The 25,858-nt window shown below is 43.5% G+C and overlaps 1 protein-coding gene across 3 annotated transcripts in view; it reads left to right on the top strand.

The window, feature by feature from the left end:
• Window positions 1-25,858, top strand: part of Slimp (Seryl-tRNA synthetase-like insect mitochondrial protein) — a 107,334-nt gene that overhangs the window by 11,162 nt on the left and 70,314 nt on the right. For all 3 annotated transcript variants that reach the window (XM_067121806.1, XM_067121815.1, XM_067121823.1), the window contains exon 2: window positions 23,784-23,877. The gene's annotated coding sequence lies outside the window, so the exon portion shown is untranslated. The remainder of the gene's footprint in view (window positions 1-23,783; window positions 23,878-25,858) is intronic.

The raw sequence follows: 25,858 nt of genomic DNA, 5'->3' as shown, positions 1-25,858 counted from the left end.
AAGGGCTTTTCAAGAGCGACTGCAGACATAATTGCAAAGTGTGGCAGACAGTCTTCAGGTAATGTCTACCAGGCAAAATGGTCCATCTTCAGGTCCTGGTGCAGACAAACTAACGTGTCCTCTTCTGAGACCTCTGTAGCAGAAATAGCAGGCTTTCTTCTGTTGCTATGCTCTGCTAAAAGACTTTCCACCTCTACCAATAAAGGATACAGAGCTATGCTTAGCTCAGTTTTCCGCCATAAAGGAATGGACTTATCGTCGAATCAGGATTTGTCCGACCTTATTAAGTCCTTTGACACCGCAAAGCTTGAAGAAAAACCTTTGCTGTCCTGGAACTTAGACGTGGTCCTTAAGAGGCTTTCCAGTTCACGTTTTGAGCCCATGCAATCTATCTCTTTAAGGGATCTAACCAGGAAAACTCTTTTTGTGGTCACCTTGGCCACTGCTAAGAGGTCCAGTGAAATCCATGCTTTAGACAGAAACATAGGATTTTCTCAGGGGAATGCAGTTTGCTCCTTTTCCCTGGCTTTCTGGCTAGGAACGAATTGCCATCGAATCCATGGCCTCGTTCTTTTACGATCAGGAACTTGTCTGAGATAGTGGGGCCGTCTAAAGAAGAAAGAACTCTCTGTCAAGTAAGGGCCCTTCAGTTTTATCTTCACAAAATGAAGGACATTCGTGGTACTTCAAGAAACCTTTGGTGTTCTGTGAAATGTCCCTCTAGACTCTTGTCTAAGAATGCCCTGGCATTTTTTCTGAGGAACCTGATTTCCGAAGCACATTCCATGGTGAACGAAGACTCGCTCTCCTCTTTCAAGGTAAAACCCCATGAGACGAGCAGTCGCTATGTCTTTGGCGTTTAAATGCAATTTCTCCCTCACGTCAATTGTGCAAGCAACGTTTTGGAAGTGCAAGTCGGTGTTTGCATTGCATTATTTAAGGGATATCGAGACTACTTATGATCAATGCAGTACCTTGGGTCCGTTTTATGCAGCTGGCGTGGTGTTGGGGAAGGAAACGTAGAAAGCAATGTCCTTTCTTTAATCTCTTCGCCTTGCTTAGGGTGTTGAGTTTTGGGGAACCTGGGAGTACTATGTACGTGAAGTACCCTCCAGTCTTTTGGTTTTATGGCTGGGTATTGGTGTTTTTAATTTGATTTTTGGTGGTTATGGTGACTCTTTACTCTGGTTATTTTGTGTGGTTCTGCGCCCTGGGCAGGGCATCTTGTTGTACTTTGCCAGCCCTCGGAAATTAGTCCATCGCTACAAAGCACCCACTGTAGTAGTAGGCCCTCAAGGCTTTACTGCCTCGCCTGTACTGGATAAGATGAGCACCAACCAGAGGCAGTATCTACCTGTAGCAGCTCTCTTATCAGGTAAGGTTCAACAACATTGATTCAATGTTAGCAAATTTCTATTCTCAAACTCATTACTATTAATAATGTTTTGGGGTAGATATGTCCAACATTCCCACCTCCATTCAGTGTGGGAATCAGCTATGTAATTACTGGGTAAGTTACTTATATAAAAATGACATTTTATAATAACATAAAGTTTTATATATACTTACCCAATAATTACATAATCGGAAAACCACCCACCTCCTCACTTGGACATGAGGGCATAAACAAGTTGAAGCTCTTTGCTATGTTGTACCTTCTCTTACACCTGAAAATGGGTGGGGCATGTCACCATAACCAAAACAAACTAGCGTTACCCGCAATTTCAAAATTTTGAGCTGCGGTTAAAAAGAAACTAATAGCTATGTAATTACTGGGCAGGTATATATAAAACTTTATTATAAAAATGTAATTTCTGAGTCCAGCCCCGTGTCAGCCGGTGAAATTCCATTGTTGCACGAATTTCTAGGTATAAAATGCTAGATATACCAGAGAAAAAGAGCTTTCAGGAAAGCTGGGTTTACTACCCCCAGATCGAGCGTCTTCTCCAAGGAAGACGTCGGTATAACGAAGGGTGAGTGAAAGGATCACTACCACGGAGTCTCACCGAAAGATATCTCCTGTTAAAACCCCAGAAGAGAGTGGTGAGCCGTTACAGCCCCACACATAGACGCCCGCCAGTTCGGCGACACCAGCGCCACCTACCTAATTCCATTTTCTAGCACGTGACTTGCTACCACTCTCTTTTTGTGCTTGTTCCTTTTTTGGATTATTCTTCCAATTAATCATGTCTTTGAGCAGCTTTACCATCTCCAAGTTAAGTACCATCTTATTGTGGGGTTTTGTTTGATAATTTGGCTGTTTTGGTCTCTGTTTTCACAATTATGAGATCTTGTTATGACGCCATGCGCGTCCCCTGCCAGCCATGTCGATCATGAGGCGACCCAATCAGTTCTTTTCTGTTGGGGTTGTCTCCTTTGTCGTTATATGTTATTTATCACCCATGGTTCTCCTCCTGGCGGGTTTCCCTGTGGTGGCCCCTTTTTGAGTCTTAATAAATTCGATAGACCTTTACAGTCCATATTAGGTGGTGCCCTGTCCAGGTTCCCCAGGTTGGGTTCCTTGTTAAAATTAGTTTATTTTAGTCTATATTAAGGCTATTATTTTCTTGGCGTTGGTGCTCTCTTTTTATTTTTTTTATTCATTGTTTACCTCCTCGAGGTAGCGGCAGCCTCAGATCTAACCGCTTGCCCCGAGGTAGGCTACGACCCAGCATTGAGCACATTTTTGTTTTCTTTGTTTTTGTGTGTGATGGTTTTTAGTGGAGTGGGTCTTTATATTGCTTGCCATCCCCTTGCCCTTTAGGTTGGGTGTGGAGGATCCATCAGGTTGAGGAGTTTTGTTGCTGTTTCCTCCGTGGTCGTTTTTGGGGTGGCAGAGTGAGCCCCTTAGTTCTCTTCCTTCCTTTGGGGAATAGAGTTCTTTGGATGTGTCTCCTCTAGGCTAATCGCCTTTTGCCCCTCTTTTCGGTCCCGGTTGGTTCTCGGCACAAAATTTCTCTCCTGTTTGCCTTCCTCCTCCCTTCCGCACTCCTTCCATTTTCCTAGGCTATGCTTGGTTAGGTATTTTATTAGGCTTCGCCTAGTCAGGAGTTGGGCATTGAGGCTCTGGTCGCATCCTCCCTAGTAGTAGGCCACCCTCCCAAGTTTTCATTATGCTTGGAGTGGTGTGTGTTTGCAGTTGAGCGGGTGAATCATTTTCCCTTGTCTCCTGTTTTCCTCTCTGGTAGCCTACCACTCTTCCCTACCCCACCACCTCCCCCTCCCCTTCCAGCCTTGCTCTACTCATGCGGGTGACGCTAGATGGCGTTTTCTCCAAGTTGAGGGACTCTCCATTTGGTAGAGGGATTCGCTCCCTCCCAGACAGTCCCAAGCATCGCTGTGTTTGTGTTGGTGGTTGTTTTACTGCTCCGACTCGAACGGGTTCGAACACTCTCTCCCACACCTCTCATTCCTCTCCGTCGGGTTTCTTGGTTGGGTTGTTGACACTTGCTCCGGCTTATGTTATGTACTTGGCCTATCATGACGAGCATCTCACCCACCTTGTTTCACTGGCGGGGAAGTCCGAGAGAAGGGGAATATATGAAAAAGGCGGATCCCTCCGGTCTCCGGAGTGGTTTGCCTTTTACCATCACTTGTTTATTTATTAATTAATTGTATATTTATATAAGTGTATTTATCTAACGGAGTGTTATCTCACACTCCTTCTCTTTTTTTATATATGCTATTGAGTCCGGTTCTACGCCTGGGGTTCCGCCGTTGTTTTTACTGGCAGCCCTTGCGGTGAGTTCCTGTTGTCTCATACCTTTCATTCCCCGGAGTATTCCAGGGTCTGGAAAATTTACCTTCCACTCTGTTTAATTTGGAGCTTATTGGCCTAGTTTTTGATAAGGGTTTCTCTCCACCGGAGTATTCCGGTTGCAGTTGAAATTCCCGGCCTTGCCAGCTTTAGATTGAGTGGTAGGTTCATGTACTTTTTACACTTACAGACTGTTCGCTGTGAGGAGCCGGGTGTACCGCTTCATTCCAACAACCCTATGGACACGTAGTGTGCGGACCCACGCTGGTTGTGCGGTCCGGCTGGATGACCTGGTAGTCTGGCACCCCTGATGGCTGTGAGGTTTGCTTCGCCTTGTGCACAAACCATCCAGGATGAGTCGGTAAGATTTAGTTTTCCTCCATATTGCGCTCCTCATATTGAAATATTGTTTTTGTGGTTCTCGAACCATCTTTTGTTCTAGCTCTAATTGCTGGTTCTCTTACAGGCGGACGAGTCCTCCAAGAAGTCTTCCTTGGAATCTCTCCGCCTGGGTGGCTGGGTTTGGGAGGAACGTTCCGTCCGGGAAGCCTTATGTCCTCGACGCTAGGTTGAGGGACCTGCTCTACCCGGCGCACGGGTGGCGCCGCAGTGCCAGAAGATCTTGCCACCCCATCATCCAGCAGATCCGGGATGCGACCCAGCCACCCCAAGTGGACATCCTCTACGCTGAGGTTTCGGAGGACGTTGCCGCGTTGGACTTGGACCTGGAACCCATGAATACTGAACAGGACCAGGTGGTAAGTAGTGAGGTAAGTGAGGTTGTTGGGGCGGGCCCCTTTTTGACTCCCCAGCTTCATCTGTATCTTCCTTTGCAGGTTTTGTGAAGTCTTCCTCCTTGGGTGATAGAGCTCCATCAGCTATCCCCAAGTTGAAGTTGAAGACTTCATGGAAGGCGAAGGGCTTTAAGTCCTCGTCTTCCAGGAAAGCATTGCCTTTCCCCGTCAAGGCTAAGGTCTCAGCACCTGTAGCCTCCGGGAGCAAGTCTGGTTCCTCCGGCAAAGGCGCGAGTAAGAGGGCATCAAAACCAAGCCCTCCTCGCCAGCCTGCCTTTGATGCTGAGAGCCTTTGCTAACCAGCTTGTTTAAAACGGTTCTTGGCGGAGGTTGAGTCAAGATTCACTCAAAATCTCGGAGAAAGTTTGACCAGTCATGACAACATACTGGCAGGGAATGGCCAAACCCACCCCAGCCGAACCCCAGTATGCCATTCCAGACACGGCGGATCTCCCTCCCTTTGATGTCGGGAACCCTTGGCGTTTGCCCTCCGGGCCATCCAACATGATGGCACCCTAACGGTTGAAGGTCTTGGCACGAGGACGGTTGGAAGAGTTGGAGTTCTTTCCCCCCGATCTCTTGCCCCTTACCCAGGCTTCGTTAGGCTGACGGAGGAAGCCTGGATACGTTCAGACAAGGTTCCTAGGAGACAGTGATCTTCCCTAGGGACCAAGCTCAGTCGGCTCTCCTGCGCACTCTGACGGAGTGGCAGGCAGACAACACAAAATTGACTCCTTTCAAGGGCAACTTTACTATGTTCGCCCTGGGTGACAGGTTGCCCGACTCCCTGTTTAAACAAAGTCGCTCTGGCTACGGCCGAGCGTGCTTTGATGGTAATCCTTACCACAATTAAAGGAAACAGACTCCACATCCCTGGTATTCCCAGGGGTGATGAGTTCTGGGTTGATGCCCCGTCCACCTTCACTGTTGGGAAAGCTGGACCCTTTCTGTGCTTCAACACAATTTAGTGAGCAGCTCCCTAAGCTGCCGGAAGCTTTGCTGAAGGCGGAGTTTGATGCCCGGACTAAGCTAGCCCGGTCTTTGAACTCCGTCTGCCTCACTGGAAGCCACTGCCGTCTCCTGTGCAGACAGAGCCTTTCTTTCAGGTCTTGGCTAAATCCCTGTTGGCTGGCTTTCAGTCTGACCTGTTTGAGTTTATCATGGCCAGACTGGAATGCAGGAAATTTATCTTTGCTGATGCCACCATCCGTCACGAGCCTAACAAGCTCGTGAAGAGCTCGATCTGGGGACCTAACCTCTTCCCAGAAGAAGAGGTTACCAATGTTCTGGGAGGCTACAAGGGCCAACCAGAGTCTGCGCTCTCGCTGGGGCATTTCTGCCTACAAGCGCAAGACCCCAGAATCTGGCGGCCCCCAGGAGAGGAGGCAAACGTTTCAGGAGGCACAAGAGGCCCCATCATCAGGCGGTAGTCCAAGCCGTCCCGGTCTCGGCAGTGGCACAGCCCTCCACCTCAAGGCTCATCCCCAACAATATGTGCTGGTCCAACCAGCCCATTCCCTTGCTGCCCTCGTATGTTGCTTCACCAGCATACAATCCCACCTATGAGGGCCGTGGATTCTTTCACGGCCTTAATAATAGGGCGCAAGGGGGAAGAAGAGGCAGGGGCCCCTTACAGAGGAAAGTCCAACACCACCCCAAGAGGAAAACCTGGACGTGGTAGAGGGAACAAACCCGCTCCCTCCCACTGAGAACACACAGGTAGGTGGTCGCCTGTATTGGTTCAGGGACCAATGGACCTTCAGCCCTTGGGCACACAGCATTGTGTCCAAAGGTCTAGGATGGAGCTGGATCAAGACCCTCCTCCTCTGATCAGGTTTTACCAGCCACCCTCATCAATCCTACAGGATTATGTGGCAGAATTGCTCAACAAACGAGCAATAAAGAAAGTAAGGCACCTAAAGTTTCAAGGCAGGTTATTCACTGTTCCCAAAAAGACTCCGATCAGCAAAGAGTGATCCTGGATCTGTCGCGTCTAAATCTCTACATAAAATGCGACAAATTTTCGCATGCTTACGGTAGCTCAGGTACGGACTCTACTTCCGCGTGGAGCCGTCACCACCTCTATCGATCTTTCAGACGCTTATTATCACGTCCCGGTTGCGCGGAACTTCTCTCAGTTCCTGGGTTTCAGACTCGGGAATCAAGCCTACTCCTTCAGGGTCATGCCTTTCGGTCTAAACATTGCGCCCAGGATATTTACCAAGCTGGCGGACACGGTAGTTCAACAACTCCGGTCCCGAGGGATATCCCTAGCAGCATACCTGGACGATTGGATAATTTGGGCACCAACAGTTCTGGGAGTGTCGGAAGGCTACGTCCATAGTCATCAACTTCCTGGAGTCGTTAGGTTTTCAGCTGAACAGAGAGAAGTCCCGCCTGACTCCGAGTCCCGGTTTCAGTGGCTGGGTCTCCAGTGGGATCTGTCCTCTCACACGTTATCCCTCCCGCCTCCCAAGAGGAAGGAGATAGCATCTCTCACCAGGAAATTTCTCAAAAAACCAATCAGCATCCCGCCGGTCCCAAGAAAGAATCCTTGGGTCTCTTCAATTTGCCTCAGTATGGACCTGCTCTTAAAAGCAAAATTAAAAGACATAAACAGAGTGTGGCGGAGTCGAGCCAATGTCAAGCTCAGAGACAAGGTCTCCTCCATTCCTCAAATCTTAAAGACAAGACTGCGGCCTTGGACCACAGTCAGAGGGCCTGTCCAGACAGTTCCGCTTCAGTTTCCCCCTCCGGCACTAGTTGTTCACACAGACGCTTCTCTAAGCGGCTGGGGGATATTCTCCAAAACAAAAAGTACAAGGAACGTGGTCCACAATGTTTCAGCAGTTCCATATAAACACCCTGGAAGCTATGGCGGTTTTCTAACTCTAAAGAAAATCCGCCCCCCCAACCGGATTCATATCAGGCTGGTATTGGACAGCGCAGTGGTAGTTCATTGCATCAACAGGGGCGGCTCCAAATCAGGTCGAGTAAACCAGGTAATGGTTGCTATTTTCTCCCTGGCGAACAAGCACAGCTGGCATCTGTCAGCCACCCACCTAGCGGGGTGCGAACGTGGTGGCGGATTCCTGTCCAGGGCTACTCCGTTGGAGACGGAGTGGTCCCTGGACGGGAATCTTTCAAATGGATTTGCCGCCGGGTTCCGGGTCTCCAAGTGGATCTGTTCGCGACGGAGAGCAACTTCAAGCTTCCCTGTTATGTGGCCCCCAACCTGGACCCTCAGGCGTTACGCCACGGACGCAATGACATAGATTGGAACAATTGGGAGAAGATTTATCTTTTCCCCCAATAAATTTGCTGCTGAAAGTATTACACAAACTCAGGACATTCAAAGGTCAACCAGCCCTAGTAGCCCCTATTGGCCGAAGAGCAATTGGTTCCCTCTTCTTCAGGAACTGGGGTTGCGGAGTCTTCGGATTCCCAAGCCCAAACTGACCCAGACAGTACAAACCAAGACTGTGTCAGCTTCCTCAAGAATTCAGAATGCCCTAGTTTTATGGACTTTATAAAGTTCGCAGCTCAAAAGGAGCAAACATTGACCCTGTCAACACTCTGTTTTTAGAATCAGATAAAAGAGATTCTACTCTTAGACAGTATGACTCAGCAGTCAAAAATTAGCCTCCTTCCTGAAAGCATCTGAAGCCAAAATCATGACTACTAATTTAGGAGTTACCTTCTTTAGATCATTGTTTGAGAAAGGCCTTGCCCGGCCACTATTACCACAGCTCAAGTCAGCCCTGAAGAAGGTATTTCTTTATGGTTTTAAAATTGACCTTACAGATTCCTATTTTTCATCTATCCCCAGAGCATGCGCTCGTCTGAGACCAGTATCACGCCCACATTCTGTTACGTGGTTCCTCAATGATGTTCTTAAGTTAGCATCTGAGATTGACAACTTTCAATGCTCTTATTTGGATCTGTTAAGGAAGACTTTATTTCTGATTAGCTTGGCTTCAGGTGCCAGAATCTCAGAGCTGTCGGCTCTCACTAGAGGTGATGATTTTGTGAACTTCCTCCCGTCCGGAGAGGTCCTCCTTTCCCCTGACCCTAGATTTTTAGCTAAAAATGAAGACCCACAAGACAGGTGGTCTCCTTGGAAGGTGGTGCCCCTTCCACAAGACCAGTCTTTATGTCCAGTTTATACACTTAAAGTCTTACCTTTTAAGAACTCCACAGAGTAAGTCGGGTCCTCTTTTTTATCAGGGAGAAAGGTGGTACTCTTTCACTAAATGCTATAAGACAACAAATTCTGTATTTTATTAAACAAGCCAACCCAGATTCAGTTCCTAAGGTTCATGATATTCGAGCAGTTGCTACTTCCATTAATTACTTTCATAATATGGATTTTTCAGAACTATCTAAATATACGGGTTGGAAATCACCTCTAGTGTTTAAACGCCACTATTTAAAATCACTCGAAGCCCTGAAATTTTCTACCATAGCTGTGGGAAGTGTCATCTCCCCACCTTAATTAATCATATCCTTATCCTTCCCTTCCCCCGCCCGCCTGCCTCATTTACTTCTCTGCTTATCCTCCTGGTTGATCATGCCTCACTGCCTTGCTCCTCATATTGATGTTATCTTGTCTCTGTTGATGGAAACTGTAATCTGACATGTTATGATGATTGTTTTTCTGTGGGGTACTGGGCTGTTTTTTTTTGCTCCATGTACCCCAGATATATATATATATATATATATTTTTATTTATAAATTGTTTTTTCTTAGTACATGTTTAGTTTATATTTATTGTGTATAGTATTAAGATTATATTTGCATTTATTTTTGTATTTTCATATGTTTTGTACTTTAGTAATTTTGTTTTTGGGCTTTTTCCTGGTGCCGGGACCTTCCCCACATGTTTCATAATATTAAGTTTTTTTTTGATTCCTTGATTATGCCTAAGTTTAGTGTTCTTGTACATGTAAGAGATTAACCTAATTAAAATTATTTTCGTACAAAAATTTTTGCCTTTGTTTTTCTTCAGATTACCATTTTTTTCCTGTAGTTTGCAGTCTTGGCATGATTCTCTATCACTATTTCACCGGCTGAACACGGACGGGACTGGACTCAGAAAAGGGATTTTGACAAAGGAAAATCTATTTCTGAGGAAGGTCCCGTGTAGGTGACCCTCCCTGACTCACCTATAGCTCAGATCCTCTTGCACATGCCAAGTCTGGGGTTAGTGCTAGCATGGAATGAGTGTAGGTGGCGCTGGTTTCCTGGCGGGTGTTGAGTGGGGGCTGTAACGGCTCACCGCTCTGTTCGGGGTTTTGATATGGGAGATCTTTCGAGGGGTTCCGTGGTAGTTTCTTTCACTCACCCTTTGGTTATACTGACGTCTTCCTAAGAGAATCTCTTTTGTCTGGGGGTAAAACCCCAGCTTTCCTGAAAGCTCTTTTTCTCTGGTATATCTAGCTGAATTTTTACCTAGAAATTGGTGCTGTAATGGAATTTCACGGGTGACCACGGGACCTTCCTCAGAAATAGATTTTCCTTTGTCAAAATCCCTTTTTTAGGCTGGTTGATTTTGAATGTCCTTAGTTTTTATTCTGGGGAAACCATAAATCTCCCTAATAAATTATATATATAGTTTTGCAGGTTAGAACCACATAACAGAAATTACCATTATATATGTTTGGAAATATAAATATGAAACATTTTTTTATATAAATGATATGGCAAATCTATGTGATCACTGGTTTCAGACCTTATAAATGCTTGTTTATAGGGGAAACATGGAATATATATTATTATAATGTACTGGAAACTGCATATCAGAAAAGGGGGATTTAAGATATAAAGTTCATTTATTTTAAAAAATCTAAAAATTCTAGTATAAAGAAGGGAATTTTTTGAAGGCCATTATATTCAGTTCTTTAAGATTGACCCTATCATTTTGACATAAACTCAGCCAACTCTGTTTATGTTTTTATTTTATCTTTTAAGAGCAGGTCCTCCCTTGGGACTGGGGGACATTGGTTTTTCAGAGCCTATGGGGTGGTGCTCAAAACAATCCCACTGAATGAGAATCTTTGAAACCGGGACTAAAGTACTTAAACTTTCTCAGTTCAGCTGAAAATCAACAACTCCAGTTTTATGACCGTGAATGAATATTCTAGAACTGTTAAAAATCCTCAGTTTTGCTAGGGATAATTACGTTTAGTTGTTGAACTTCAGCCAGCTTGAACTAAATGGGGCCAATGTTTGGGACCAAAAGGCATGATGAAGGTTTATGTATTGTTCTGAAACCCAGAGGTCTCTTAAAACCGGGAAATAGAAGTTATGAAAGATTTAACATACCCATGCGGGAGTAAGTTATACCTGGTTTTCAAATTTGTTAATTTTTAAGCTAGAGATTCTAGATACAGATCCAATCACCCTTTGCTGAAATAGTATGTTTTGGGAAAGTGAATAAACCATTGTAAAATGTTTTAGGTGCCTTAATGTTTCTTTATTAAAACTTTTTGAGCAATTCTGTTATACCTATTGACTTGAAGGGTAACATAAAACGATCAGGAGGAGGAGGGTCTTTATCCAGCTATCCTAGACCCTAATAAATGATGCTTTATAAGGTCCATTGGTACACCAATACAGGTTATTGATACCACCTGATGTTTGTTTCAGAGGGTTTGTTCCTGCCCAGGATTATTTTTTCAAAATGGTTTTTTTCACCTCTTGCAACAATTAAGTCCATGAAAAACAGCCCTCAAATATTGTATGCTAGAAGCAACATTTTATGGGAAAATTAACCATTTTTTGATGGGCATTTGAAGGTGGAGGGCTGTGCCACCCCGAATAAATTAAATGATCAACAGGAATTTTTGAATGGAATTTCTGGATTCTGTAGGGAACCATGCCCACCATCCTAGCTGTGGTCATATAATCTTTTTTCTATGTTACCTAACAATTCTTTATATATATATTATATATATATATATATATATATAAATGAAATATATAATATAACTATATATATATATATATATTTAATATATAAAAAATATATATATACATATATATATATATTATATATATATATATATTCAATATATATATATATAGTATTATATATATAGTATATATATATATATATGTATGTAATTCTTCCCATATGTTGTATTCAGTTATAAGGGTTGTATATACTCTTTAGTTCTTGTAATTTTTCAATTATATTATACATTTTATAGTCTTAATATTTCTGAGTCCAGTCCCGTGTCAGCCGGTGAAATTCCATTACAGCACGAATTTCTAGGTATAACCTTGCTAGATATACCAGAGAAAAAGAGCTTTCAGGAAAGCTGGGGTTACTACCCCCAGTCGAGCGTCTTCTAGGAAGGCGTCGGTATAAGAAGGGGTGAGTGAATTACCACTACCACGGAAACCTACTCGAAAGATCTCTCCTATCAAAACCCCCCGGAACAGAGCGGTGAGCCGTTACAGCCCCCACCAAACACCCGCCAGGACGGCGACACCAGCGCCACCTACCTCATTCCATTTTCTAGCACGTGAATTCACGGTTTCTTTTTGTGCTGTCTTCCATCATTTTGGATTTTTCTGTTTTCTACGATGATGGCATCGAGCAGCTTTACCATTTCCAAGTTAAGTACCATCTTCTTGTGGGGTTTTGTTCTATTTTTTTGGCTGTTATGGTCTCGTATTTTCATAAATATTGAGATCTTATTATGACGCCGCCTGGCGTCCCCAGCCAGCCATGTCATGACCATGAGGCGTCTCCTTCTGTTCTTTTCAGTTGGAGTTGTCTCCTCGTCGTTATAGATATTTTGCCCCCTTGGTTCCCTTCCTGGTGGTTCCTTGCGGTGGCTCCCCCCCTTATGAATTACGATCATTGGCCTACTGGCCTTTGTGGGAGTGATGCCCCGTCTAGGTACCCCCCCCCAGGTTGGGTTCCTATTGTTTTGGTCTTACTAGGCTAATTAATTTTGATTGAAGATGGTGCTCTCTTGTAGTTTTATTTTTATTTTTATTGTTTTTATTATTTTATTGAGTGGTTTACCTCGGGTGCTGGCGGCAGCCTCAGATCTAACCGCTTCCCCGTGGTAGGCTACGCTCTCTGTTGAGCACATTTTAGTTTTTATGAGTGTTGGTTATCTTGTGGAGTAGGCTTGTTAGCTTCCTTCCCTTTGCCCTGGGTGGGGAGTTCAGGTTGAGGGAGTTTTGTTGCTGTTTTCCTCCGGGATCGTTTTGAGGTGGGCAGAGTGAGCCCCTTAGTTCTCTTCCTCCATTTGGGGGAATCGAGTTCTTAGGATGTGTTTCCTCTAGGCTAGTCGCCCCCTTGCCTGCCATTCTCGATCCCGGCTGGTTCTCGGCACAAAATTTCTCTCCCAGTTGCTTCCTCCTCCCTTTTACTCCTCCCTTTCCTAGCCTATACTAAGGTTAGGTCCATATTAGGCTTCGCCTAGGTAGGAGTCGGGCTCGGGTTGGTTGCTTCCAGTCATATTACCCCTCCAAGATTCATGGTCTGGGAGGTATGGTGCAGTTGAGCGGGTGAGCTTCTCCCCGTCTCCTGTTCCTTCCTGGTAGCCTACTCCTCCTCCTCCCCCCCCCCCTCCTCCCTCCAGCCTTGCTCTACTCGTGCGGGTGACGCTAGATGGCGTTTTCTCGAGTTCCGGGACTTCTCTTGTTGGTTGAGGGATTCGCTCCCTCCCATATTGTCCCTAGCATCGCTGTATTGGGGTTGGTGGTTTGTTTACTCGAACGCGTTCGAGTCACTCCTCGTCTCCCCGTCGGATTACGTTGATACGGTATATATATTGCTTCAGCCTATGTTATGAACATACGAGCATTTTACCCGTCTCGTTCCTCCGGCGGGGAAGTAAGGGCGGAAGGTTTTTCATTATAGGGGAACGGATCCCTCCGTCCTCTTGAGTTCTTACCATCACTTGTTATTATGTTTTTATTTTTAGATAAGTCTGTTTATCTACAGGAGTACTCTCCTTTATTCATTATATATATATTCGTGAGTCCGGTCCTATACCAGGGGTCTCCGCCGTTATTTTACTGGCAGCCCTTATGGTTAGTTCCTGGTCTCTCCCCTTCATTCCCGGAGTACTCCGGGGTCTGAAATCCTACCTTCCACTCTGTGTAATTTAGAGCTTATTGGCCCAGTTTATGATAAGGGAGTTCTTCTCCGCCGGAGTATTCGGTTGCAGTTGAGTTTCCCGGCCTTGCCAGCTTTAGTTTGCTTAGGGTGGGAGGTTCATGTACTTTTCTACTTACAGACTGTTCGCTGTGAGGAGCCGGGGTGCACCGCCTCCCTCCAACAACCCTACGGTCACGTAGTTTGCCGGACCCACGCTGGTTGTGCGGTCCGCCTGGATGACCTGATTGTTTGGCACCCTGATGGTTGTGAGGTTTGCTTCGCTCTCTGCACAACTGTCCAGGATGAGTTGGTAAGTGACAGTCTTTACATTACTCTTGCTTTATGCTCCTCATATTGTATATTATACATTGTTTATGAGGTTCCCGGAATGGTTTTCGTCCTTAGCTAATTGTTGGTTTTCTTACAGGCGGACGAAACTTCCAAGAAGTCTGCCTTGGAATCCCTCCGGGCCTGGGTGGCTGGGTTTGGAAGGAGCGTTCCGTCGGGAAGCCCTACGTCCTCGACGCTAGGTTGAGGACTTGCTCTACCCGGCGCACGGGTGGCGGCCGCGCAGTGCCTGAAGATCTGGCCACCCCTATCATCCAGCAGATCCGGGATGAGACCCAGCCACCCCAAGCGGATATCCTCTACGCTGAGGTCTCGGAGGATGTTGCCGCCATTAATCTCAACCTGGAACCCGATGAATGTAGAGCAGGACCAGGTGGTAAGTGGTGAGGTAGGTGAGGTTGTTGGGGCGGGCCCCCCTTTATTTGACTCCCCTGCTTCATCTATTTCTTCTTTTGCAGGCTTTGTGAAGTCTTCCTCCTTGGGTGATAGAGCTCCATCTGCTATCCCCAAGTTGAAGTTGAAGACTTCATGGAAGGCGAAAAGGGCTTCAAGTCCTCGTCTTCCAAGAAGGCATTGCCCTTCCCCGTCGAAGGCTAAGGTCTCAGGACCTGTAGCCTCCGGGAGCAAGTCTGGTTCCTCCAGCAAAGCGCGAGTAAGAGGGCTGCAAAACCAAGCCCTCCTCGCCAACCTGCTTTCGATGCAGAGGCCTTTGCTAATCAGCTTTATAAAGCGTTTACGGAGGACCTGGATTCGAGATTTTGACAAAATCTCTGAGAAGTTGGCCAGTCATGATAACATACTGGCGGGAATGGCTCACCCACACCCCAGCCGAACCACAGTATGTTATCCCCGACACTGCGGACCTCCGCCGTTCGATGTCGGTAACCCTTGGCGATTCGCTCTCCGGGCCATCCAACATGATGGCAAGCTGACTCTTGATGGTCTTGGCACGAGACGGTTGGAGGAATTGGAGTTCTTCCCCCCCGATCTCCTGCCCCCTTACCCAGGCTTCGTGAGGCTCACGGAGGAAGCTTGGATTCGGTCAGACAAGGTTCCTAGGGGAGACTGTCATCGTCCCTAGGGACCAAGCTCAGTCGGCTCTCCCTGCGCACTCTGACGGAGTGGCAGGCAGACAACACGAAGTTGACTCCTTTCAAGGGCAACTTTACCATGTTCGCCCTGGGAGACAACCTTCCCACCCCTTGCTTGACAAAGTCGCTCTGGCTACGGCCCGGCGTGCTTTGATGGTAATCCGTTACCTCAGCTAAGGGAGACAGACCCTACTTCCTGGTATTCCCAGGAAGTAATGAGTTCTGGACAGGCGCCCGTCCACTTTCACGGTCGGGAAGCTGGACCCCTTCTGCGCTTCCACGCAATTTAGTGAGCAGCTCCCCAAGCTGCCGGAAGCTCTTTGAAAGCGGAGTTTGATGCTCGGGTTAAGTTAGCCCGGTCCTTGAACTCTGTATGCCTTACTGAAGCTACTGCCGTCTCCTGCTCGGACGAGCCCTTCTTTCAGGTTTTGGCTAAGTCCTTGCTGGCAGGTTTCCAGTCTGACTTATTTGAATTTATCATGGCCAGACTGGAATGTAGGAAGTTCATCTTCGCCGATGCAACTATCCGCCACGAGCCTAACAAGCTCGTAAAAAGCTCGATCTGGGGACCTAACCTCTTCCCTGAAGAGAGGGTCACGAGTGTTATGGCCGAGGCTACACGGGCCAACCAAAGTCTTCGTTCTCGCTGGGGCATTTCTGCCTATAAGCGTAAGACCCCAGAATCGGCCGACCCCCAATCGAGAGGAGGTAAACGCTTCAGGAGGCATAAGAGGCCCCACCATCAGGCGGTAGTCCAAGCCGTCCCGGTCTCGGCAGTGGCACAGCCTTCCACTTCTAAGGCTCACCCCCAACAGTATGTGCTGGTCCAACCAGCTGCACCCTCCTATGTGGCCTCACCGGCATACAACCCCACATATGAGGGCCGTGGTTATTTTCACGGCCTTAATAGGGTTGCAAGGGGAGGAAGAGGCAAAGCCCCTCATAGAGGAAAGCCCAACACCACCCCAAGGGGAAGACCTGGACGTGGTAGGGGGAATAAACCCGCCCCCTCCCACTGAGAGAACACAGGTAGGCGGTCGCCTGTTTTGGTTCAGGGACCAATGGACCTTCAGCCCTTGGGCACACAGCATTGTGTCCAAAGGCCTGGGATGGAGCTGGATCAAAACCCTCCTCCTCTAACCAGGTTTTACCAGCCACCCACATCAATCCTAAAGGATTATGTGACAGAATTGCTCAACAAACGAGCAATAAAGAAAGTAAGGCACCTAAAGTTTCAAGGCAGGTTATTCACTGTTCCCAAAAAGACTCCGATCAGCAAAGAGTGATCCTGGATCTGTCGCGTCTAAATCTCTACATAAAATCGACAAATTTCGCATGCTTACGGTAGCTCAGAGTGCGGACTCTACTTCGCGTGGAGCCGTCACCACCTCTATCGATCTTTCAGACGCTTATTATCACGTCCCGGTTGCGCTGAACTTCTCTCAGTTCCTCGGTTTCAGACTCGGGAATCAAGCCTACTCCTTCAGGGTCATGCCCTTCGGGTCTGAACATTGCGCCCAGGATATTCACAAAGCTGGCGGACACGGTAGTACAACAACTCCGGTCTCAGGGATATCCCTAGCAGCATATTTGGACGATTGGATAATTTGGGCACCAACAGTTCGGAGTGTCAGAAAGCCACGTCCATAGTCATCAGTTTCCTGGAGTCGCTAGGTTTTCAGCTGAACAGAGAAGTCCCGCCTGACTCCGGAGTCCCGGTTTCAGTGGTTGGGTCTCCAGTGGGATCTGTCATCTCACACGCTGTCCCTTCCGCCTCCCAAGAGGAAAGAGATAGCATCTCTCACCAGGAGATTTCTCAAAAATCCATCAGCATCCCGCCGGTCCCAAGAAAGGGTCCTTGGGTCTCTTCAGTTTGCCTCAGTGACAAACCTGCTATTAAAAGCGAAGTTAAAAGACATAAACAGAGTGTGGCGGAGTCGAGCCAATGTCAAGCTCAGAGACAAGGTCTCCTCTATCCCTCAAATCTTAAAGACAAGACTGCGACCGTGGGCCTCGGTCAGAGGCCTGTCCAATACAGTTCCTTCAATTTCCCCCTCCGGCACTAGTTGTTCACACAGACGCTTCCCTAAAGCGGCTGGGGGATATTCACCAAAACAAAAGTACAAGGAACGTGGTCCACAATGTTTCAGCAGTTCCATATAAACACCCTGGAAGCTATGGCGGTATTTCTAACTCTGAAGAAAATCCGCCCCCAACGGATTCATATCAGGTTGGTATTGGACAGCGCAGTGGTAGTTCATTGCATCAACAGGGGCGGCTCCAAATCAGGCCGAGTAAACCAAGTAATGGTTGCTATCTTCTCCCTGGCGAACAAGCACGGCTGGCACCTGTCAGCCACCCACCTAGCGGGGTGCGAACGTGGTGGCGGATTCCCTGTCCAGGAATGCTCCGTTGGAGACGGAGTGGTCCCTGGACATGGAATCTTTCAAATGGATTTGCCGGGTTCCGGGCCTCCAAGTGGATCTGTTCGCAACGGAGAGCAACTTCAAGCCCCTGTTATGTGGCCCCAACCTGGACCCTCAGGCGTTCGCCATAGACGCAATGACAGTAGATTGGAACAATTGGGAGAAGATTTATCTTTTCCCCCAATAAATTTACTGCTGAAAGTTTTACACAAACTCAGGACATTCAAAGGTCAATTAGCCCTAGTAGCCCCTATTGGCCGAAGAGCAATTGGTTCCCTCTTCTTCAGGAACTGGGATTACGGAGTCTTCGGATTCCCAAGCCCATTCTGACTCAGACAGTACAAACCAAGACTGTGTCAGCTTCCTCAAGAATTCAGAATGCCCTAGTTTTATGGACTTTATAAAATTCGCAGCTCAAAAGGAGCGAACATTGACCCTGTCAACACTCTGTTTTTAGAATCAGATAAAAGAGATTCTACTATTAGACAGTATGACTCAGCAGTCAAAAATTAGCCTCCTTCCTAAAAGCATCTGAAGCCAAAATCATGACAGCTAATTTAGGAGTTTCTTTCTTTAGATCATTGTTTGAGAAAGGCCTTGCTCCGGCCACTATTACCACAATCAAGTCAGCATTAAAGAAAGTATTTCTTCTGGCTTTAAAATCGACCTCACAGATTCCTATTTTTCATCTATCCCCAGAGCATGCGCTCGTCTGAGACCAGTATCACGCCCACAGTCTGTTACGTGGTTTCTCAATGACGTCCTTAAGTTAGCATCAGAGATGGATAACTTTCATTGCTCTTATCAGGATCTGTTAAGGAAGACTTTATTTTTGATTAGCTTGGCTTCAGGTGCTAGAATCTCAGAGCTGTCGGCTCTCACTAGAGGTGATAATTATGTGAACTTCCTCCCGTCTGGAGAGGTCCTCCTTTCCCTGACCCTAGATTTTTAGCTAAGAACGAAGACCCACAGGACAGGTGGTCTCCTTGGAAGGTGGTGCCCCTTCCTCAAGACCAGTCTTTATGTCCAGTTTATACACTTAAATCTTACCTTTTAAGAACTCCACAGAGTAAGTCGGGTCCTCTTTTTATCAGGGAGAAAGGTGGTACTCTTTCACTAAATGCTATAAGACAACAAATTTTATATTTCATTAAACAGGCCAACCCAGATTCAGTTCCCCAAGGTTCATGATATTCGAGCAGTTGCTACTTCCATTAATTACTTTCATAATATGGACTTTTCAGAGTTATCTAAATTTACGGGTTGGAAATCACCTCTAGTGTTTAAACGCCACTATTTAAAATCACTCAAGCCCTGAAATTTTCTACCATAGCTGTGGGAAGTGTCATCTCCCCACCTTAATTAATCATATCCTTGTCCTTTCCTTTCCCCCCCGCCCGCCTGCCTCATTTACTTTTCTGCTTATTCTCCTGGTTGATTATACCTCACTGCCTGGCTCCTCATATTGATGTTTCTTGTACCTGTTGATGGAAAAAGTGTAATCTGACATGCCATGATTGTTTCTCTTGTGGGGTACTGGACAGTTTTTATTTGGCTCCATGTACCCCAGATGATGTATATATATATTAATGTTTCATTGATTTTGTCTCTTACGTGTTTAGCCTAAGTTTATGTGTATAGTATTAAGGTTATATTTGCAGTTATTTTGTGCACTTTTCATGTTTCACCTTGCTTTAAGTAATTTTAAGGTTTTTGGGGCTTTTTCTTCTCCGTCGTGCAGGGGACCTGCCCATGTTTCATAGTATTAAGTTTTTTAATGTGCCTTAGATTTAATATGCCTTAGTCTTAGTGTTCTTGCTACATGGAAGAGATTCCTTAATTAAAATTATTTTGTAAAACTTTTGCCTTTTCTTCAGATTACCTCTCCATTTCTTTTTCCTGGTAGTTGCAGCCTTGGCATGATTCTCTATCACGATTTCACCGGCTGACACGGGACTGGACTCAGAAAAGGGATTTTGACAAAGGAAAAATCTATTTCTGAGGAAGGTCCCGTGTCACCCGGTGACCCTCCCTGAATCACCTAGTACTCTCCCCCTCTTGCACATGCCAAGTCTGGGGTTAGTGCTAGCATGGAATGAGTGTAGGTGGCGCTGGTGTCGCCGTCCTGGCGGGTGTTTGGTGTGGGGGCTGTAACGGCTCACCGCTCTGTTCGGGTTTTGATAGGGAGAGATCTTTCGAGTAGGTTTCCGTGGTAGTGGTAATTCACTCACCCCTTCTTATACCGACGCCTTCCTAGAAGACGCTCGACTGGGGGTAGTAACCCCAGCTTTCCTGAAAGCTCTTTTTCTCTGGTATATCTAGCAAGGTTATACCTAGAAATTCGTGCTGTAATGGAATTTCACCGGGTGACACGGGACCTTCCTCAGAAATAGATTTTTCCTTTGTCAAAATCCCTTTTTATATTTGATATATATACACTGTACTTATTCACATATTTATAATGTTATAGGAAATATTTTATACTTATATTTTCCAGTTTACTATTCAATTCGCCATGACAAGAGAATACCCTGATTAAAACCATTTTTAAGTCTGTTTTTCTTCAGATTACCTTGTTTCTAGTATAAAAATTTTCAGCCTTATGATTCTCTATCACTATATCCTTTTTCACCAGGGCAAATGGACTCTACACTATGAAAAAGGGATTTTGACTTTACAAGAAAAATCTATTTCTGATTTTTTTGGAGTTACACTGGCGGTTTAACAACTTATCACAGAGCCATTCCCCTTACTTAAAACCTCAAGCCATGGGGGAGATGTAGCCTGGAATGATATAGGTGGCATGCTGGTGATTTTAACTATAATATAAATATTACCAGGGATGTAACTGCCACCTCTTCTGGGGGTTTTAACATAAGATATCTTTCGAAGTGAGACTCCGTGGTAGTGATGCTTTCATCTTTGGATCATAATATGTTATCCAAACGTCTTCCTTAGAGAAGCTCGATCTAAATAACCCAGCTTTCTTTCCTCTTTTTCTCTGGTATATCTAGCATTTTATACCTAGGAAATTCGTTAACAATGGAATTTCACGGGGAATATATTCCTCAGAAATAGATTTTCCTTTGTCAAAATCCCTTTTTGCCAGAAAAGTGCAAAAAATATTAGAAAAAGTATGTATAACCTTACAAAAGTTACTGCATCACATCTCAGTAAATTTACTGTAAATATTTTATGCAAAATTTGTCCAGAATTTTTATTTATTGATTTTAGTTCTTATCTATTATGATCTTTTTTTGAGCTGTAATTATAATTTTACAAAATAAAATAAAATCTTATTCCAGAAAAAACATGCATAACTTGGTAAAATTATGAAATACTGTTTTTTTACAAAGTGTCTTGTTGGTTTTAACAGGTTTATTATAAATCAAGCCTTTTCAACTTCCCATGGAAACAAAAGGAAAAATTTTAAATTTTTTCTTTGTACCATGCATGATCATATCTTCCCTTTTCTATTGATGTGTTTTTTTCTTAAATTGTGGCCAACCAGGTAAAGTTTGCCTGGTCAGGATCTCTTGATATATATTTCGTTTCCATTTCAAGGGTTTAGCTGGCATATGACTCCATACTGAAAGATTTAACCTTATAAACTTGCTTTCAAGAGCACATGTTGTGTTGTGGGGCTGTTCTTTGCTTTTCAGGTGAACTATTTGGTATTTCAAGTAATGAGAGTAGGTGTCTGGCTCAGCTTGACTACCTTCAACCTCATCTCTAATTTGAGAGATGTCATAAAAGTCATTGGATGCATCTCTCGTTCTGCCTGGAAGTGTTTGCAAGTAGTAGGTCATGTAGGCCCAAGAAAAGTTGGAGCAGCTGTATCTTGTCAAAGTCCTTTAGCCTAGTGTAAATCTTGAGGTGTGAATGTGGAGTGACCTGACTTCCCTCCTGTCCTCAGTTCTTAAGAGCAGTGTCTTGGCTGGAGTAGCTCCTAGAGTTTGACAAGATGCAGGTAATGATACTTTGACCATCCAGTTCGAGATTAGCCTAGCAGATGCATCTCCCTCTGTCCTCCCTCTTTTAATGAGGGTGTGGTGGGGTTCCATGGTAGAGCTTATTCACCTTTTAAGCAAAGTCGAATTTGCTTCAAGGAAGAAACCAAACATTTTCCTTTTTTGAGTACCCTCCTATTAGCAGTTGTTACTCTAGCTCAGGACCCTACAGCTCTTATAACCCATTTAGGAGAAACAAGGTTTACATATAGTCATGACATCGCATTTTGCATGCACCCTGTTCCAGAGTCAGCTATTCCCAGGTGGAATTCAACTCCAGTGAGCTGCAGAGACAACCTCCCATTAACATGGTGTCTAGGTATATAAAGTAGCGATGGTTTGTATTTCCATAGGAACAAATAACAAATTTTGTAATATTATAAATGAAACCCTCCTCAACCACCTTGCTTTGTTGCTGTGCCTGAAGGAAAATAGACTATAGGTGAAGAAGGCAAGCAAGGGGTATCCCCCACTCACCATCAAAAGCATAAAACCTGCTTTTGGACTTAAGCCCCGAATCTCACTTCAGAAGTCCTGGATCTTTATAAGCTTTTAAAAATTAGGACAACCCTAGCACCATGTTCCCTGTAAATTACATTAAAACAATACTTTTGCATTAATAATATTTTTTCTCTTCATTTGGGAGTTGCCTTGATGAAACCTCTTTGTCGTCCTTTAAAAAAAAAAAAAAAATGCCAAAAACATGGCAAGACTTGGGTAAGACTTAAGATCATTTTTCTGATGAAGGTGTGATGAAATTGGGATGGTGAAAAATGCTTTGAAGGTGTTGTAGTACATTTTAACAATTGTCTCCATTCTTGAGCTTTTCATTGCCATCTAGTGGAAAGGACATGCAACAGCATGAATATTTTATTTAGTTACAAAAGCATGGGCCTGTTGTTGGCTAAGCACAGTGAGCATACCACTTCTAAAATACAAAAAAAGCAAACAGACAAACAAACAATCCATCTCTGCAATCCTACTTTGAATCTACTGAAAGTTAGTCTCATATTTATGTTTCAATTTGCCCACTGAAAAGTCTTTAGCTCTTAAATCTCTAGTTTCAGTCAGGAGTTGTGATTATTATTTTTCTGTTAAATACTATTGTCTTAGAAGCCTTGCAACTGAAAACTTAAAGGTTATGAATCAGAAGGGATTTAGGATTTACCAATGTCAGCAGGTCACCCTAAAAGTGGACTAAATGCAGGAAATCGCATCTAAGAAATTCAAAATTTTCTCTCAAGGACCAGACTGGTCCCCCCTCAGGGCTAAGCCCCAGATGTTGATTCCAAACCCTGCCACTCAGATGTTGAAAAACCATCAAATAACTACCTTCTCCAAATTCAGTAACAGCTCCAGCTTTCTGAAGTATTCCTTACTTAAAGTAAATGGCTCTGGTTTGTATACATAGTAAAAATACAAATTTCTGTACTTAAAAATGTTGTTTTACTGTATTTTGTTAATAGTGACATGGGATAGGATGGGGCTCACAGTTCTTACTGGTAGGTTAACAGTGTGCATTTAGCATACATAATGGTACAAATTAGTGTTCTGGGTCTTTACCCGTAAACAATACAGATACTTCACAAGTTACGTGTGTTGGGACTGTCACTGCGAATTAATGGCTAATTATGATTGATGTCTTTGTCATAAACTATGAGTTTTGTTTTGCAGATAAGCCTTTCCTTACACCTTGGTCCTGTCCACTACCTTCTCTTGTACTGGATACATACTTCTTCAAATTAAGGAAGGGATTGTGGCTTATTTCCTGTTTTGAGTGTTATCTGTTACCTACTGAAATACAGTGCTCTCATAGTATTGAAGGCATCCCATTTTCTTTATATATTGGTAAAAACAATTAAAATTATCACTAATTCGCTTTTGTTCTGTAGAACCACACTGTTTATTCACTAATTACTGTATTTTTTCAAATTGTGTTCGTGACTAAATACAGATTTGTATGATAAAAATAATTTACAGTGTACTTACACTGTAGTAATGTTATGTACAAAATATGCGAATTAGTGAAAGTGAATAATGTGTTCCACAAAAATCTGCGACAAAATGAAGTGCGAAAAAGCAGGGTAGCACTGTAGAAGCTTTATGAAAATCTTGACTGGTCTGCCCTTCAATTATTGAAGTAATTTGTTTTCTCTCTGTTAGGCATAAAGTTTATTTGAAAGTTATACTTTTTGTTATGTGTTCCCTTATCTTTAAATGAAAATTGTTACAGATGGGATGACTCTCTTTCGCATGCCTAAGGTAATCAGGCGCTTGATACGGAGAAGAACAGGATATATACCAGAAAAAGACGCTTTAACAACAAGGTCAGTCAATTTTTAGATTATCAAAACTGCAAAAGCTTGTTAAAAAGAAGTTTAATATCCTAATGCCTTACTCTTCTGTATACTGATAGGTTAAAAGATGGTGCAGTTGTGTCCAGAGATTGGATAATATGTATTGAATTATTTCTATGAATCTTAATGTTCATATAGGTATAAGTTTGTTCCTGCACAAATACAAACCTTTGGTCTGCCAACATAGGATTTAGCTTGCAAATGCTGGAACGGTCCGTCATGGGAAGCTTTCAGACAAGGTTGTTAACTACTAGCAATCTTAGGGGAAGCTCCCATCCAAAAACTTGTCTGTCTGACCCACATTGCTTTTAGCCACCATCCTGGAAGATGTCTCTGTAATTCTATGGAACTGCCATTTGCTTTCTGTTTTTTGTTGATATATATATATATATTATATATATATATATATTATATATATGGTTATATATCCTAGCATATATGGGGATATATATATATATATATATATATATATTATATATATATATATATATATATATATATATATATATATATATATAATATATATATATATATATATATATATATATCCATATATATATATATATATATATATATAATATATATTTATATATATATACTATATATATATATATAAATATATATATATATATATATATATATATATATATATATATATATATATATATATATATATATATATATATAAAATATATATATATATACAGGGACCATCACTAATCCGGCAATCAGTAGTCCGGAACAATCAGTAATCCGGCACAAATTTTGCCAGGAGAGTAATTTCTAATGTTTCACTGCTGATTTTCAAATTTCCCCAATTGTGCTTTTGAGCTCTTGCTGTGATTTAACCAAACGCAGTGTGCTGCATCAACAAACTGGTAGCCCAGCCTACATGATACTGAACTCCATTCACATAGACAGTATTATACAAACATCAACATAACGAATGTGCATCTTTTTCATGGATCTTTTAAAAGGTTATGTTTTACTACATTGTTTCCAATTGCGTATATTCTCATATTGATTTTGTATTATAAATTGCAATCAGTGTTTTGTTTTGGGAATCGATATCGCTGTGTTTATTTTGCCGCATTTGACTAAGTTCAAAGCGCTTTTCTTGCTTCTAGTTGGCGTAAATGAATATGGATACTTTATTTATTTGGGACAATGATATTTTTTGTTATACTAAGTGTTTTTAAGTCTGAAATATAACTTAAATACATCTTGTTGTGAAATTAATTTAGCTATTTTTCGTTTATTGCCGTTAGAATGATGTTCCGATTTGGGAAGTTTCCATAAATGAATGGGAATGTTTGTTTTGTTCATAATATGAGCTTTATATATTTATCTTTTATCAGCGTGAAAACAGTAGTAATTTGTATTCTTTCATGCCCAGTAGTTTTTGATTAAAATACATTCCCTCCAGTTTTATTTACGGTCGAGTTTCATCCATGTTGCCGAAAGAAGCGATAATTTATAGTCATTAGCAGCTTTAACATTGTTTTCTCAGCTCGGGAGCTTGCTTTTGATGGAGCAAAGTTACTGTAGCAGTATATTTCCCTGCTGATCTTTTCCCCAAAGCAAATAAGGGTATAGTGTGTAAAAAAATATATCAGTCCTATTGTACAGTACTTAACGTCATTTGTAACATAACTACAGTAATTGTGTATTACCATACGATGGTTGAAATACAAGCACAACAGTTGTTATCCGACATTATTAGCAAAACAACAGTTTCCCGTTCTGTTGTTTATGGCTGTACGCATTTACACAAGAGTATAATGTTACTAACAATACTTTTATCATTCTCTTTTACTTTTTAACTAGCAGATGGAATAAAGAGATGGAGGAAAAGAAGTTGGTCTATTGCAAGTTGGTCTCTCAAAACTGCCTGACCTTTGAAATTGAAATCTAAAAATATTTTTTCCTAAATATTTTTTTTGTATGAATT

Source organism: Macrobrachium rosenbergii, chromosome 2, assembly GCF_040412425.1.
Source record: "Macrobrachium rosenbergii isolate ZJJX-2024 chromosome 2, ASM4041242v1, whole genome shotgun sequence".
In the NCBI taxonomy this organism is placed as follows: Eukaryota; Metazoa; Arthropoda; class Malacostraca; order Decapoda; family Palaemonidae; genus Macrobrachium; species Macrobrachium rosenbergii.
The sequence above is the reverse complement of the archived record's forward strand: the minus strand, read 5'-3'. Positions and strand labels throughout refer to the sequence as shown.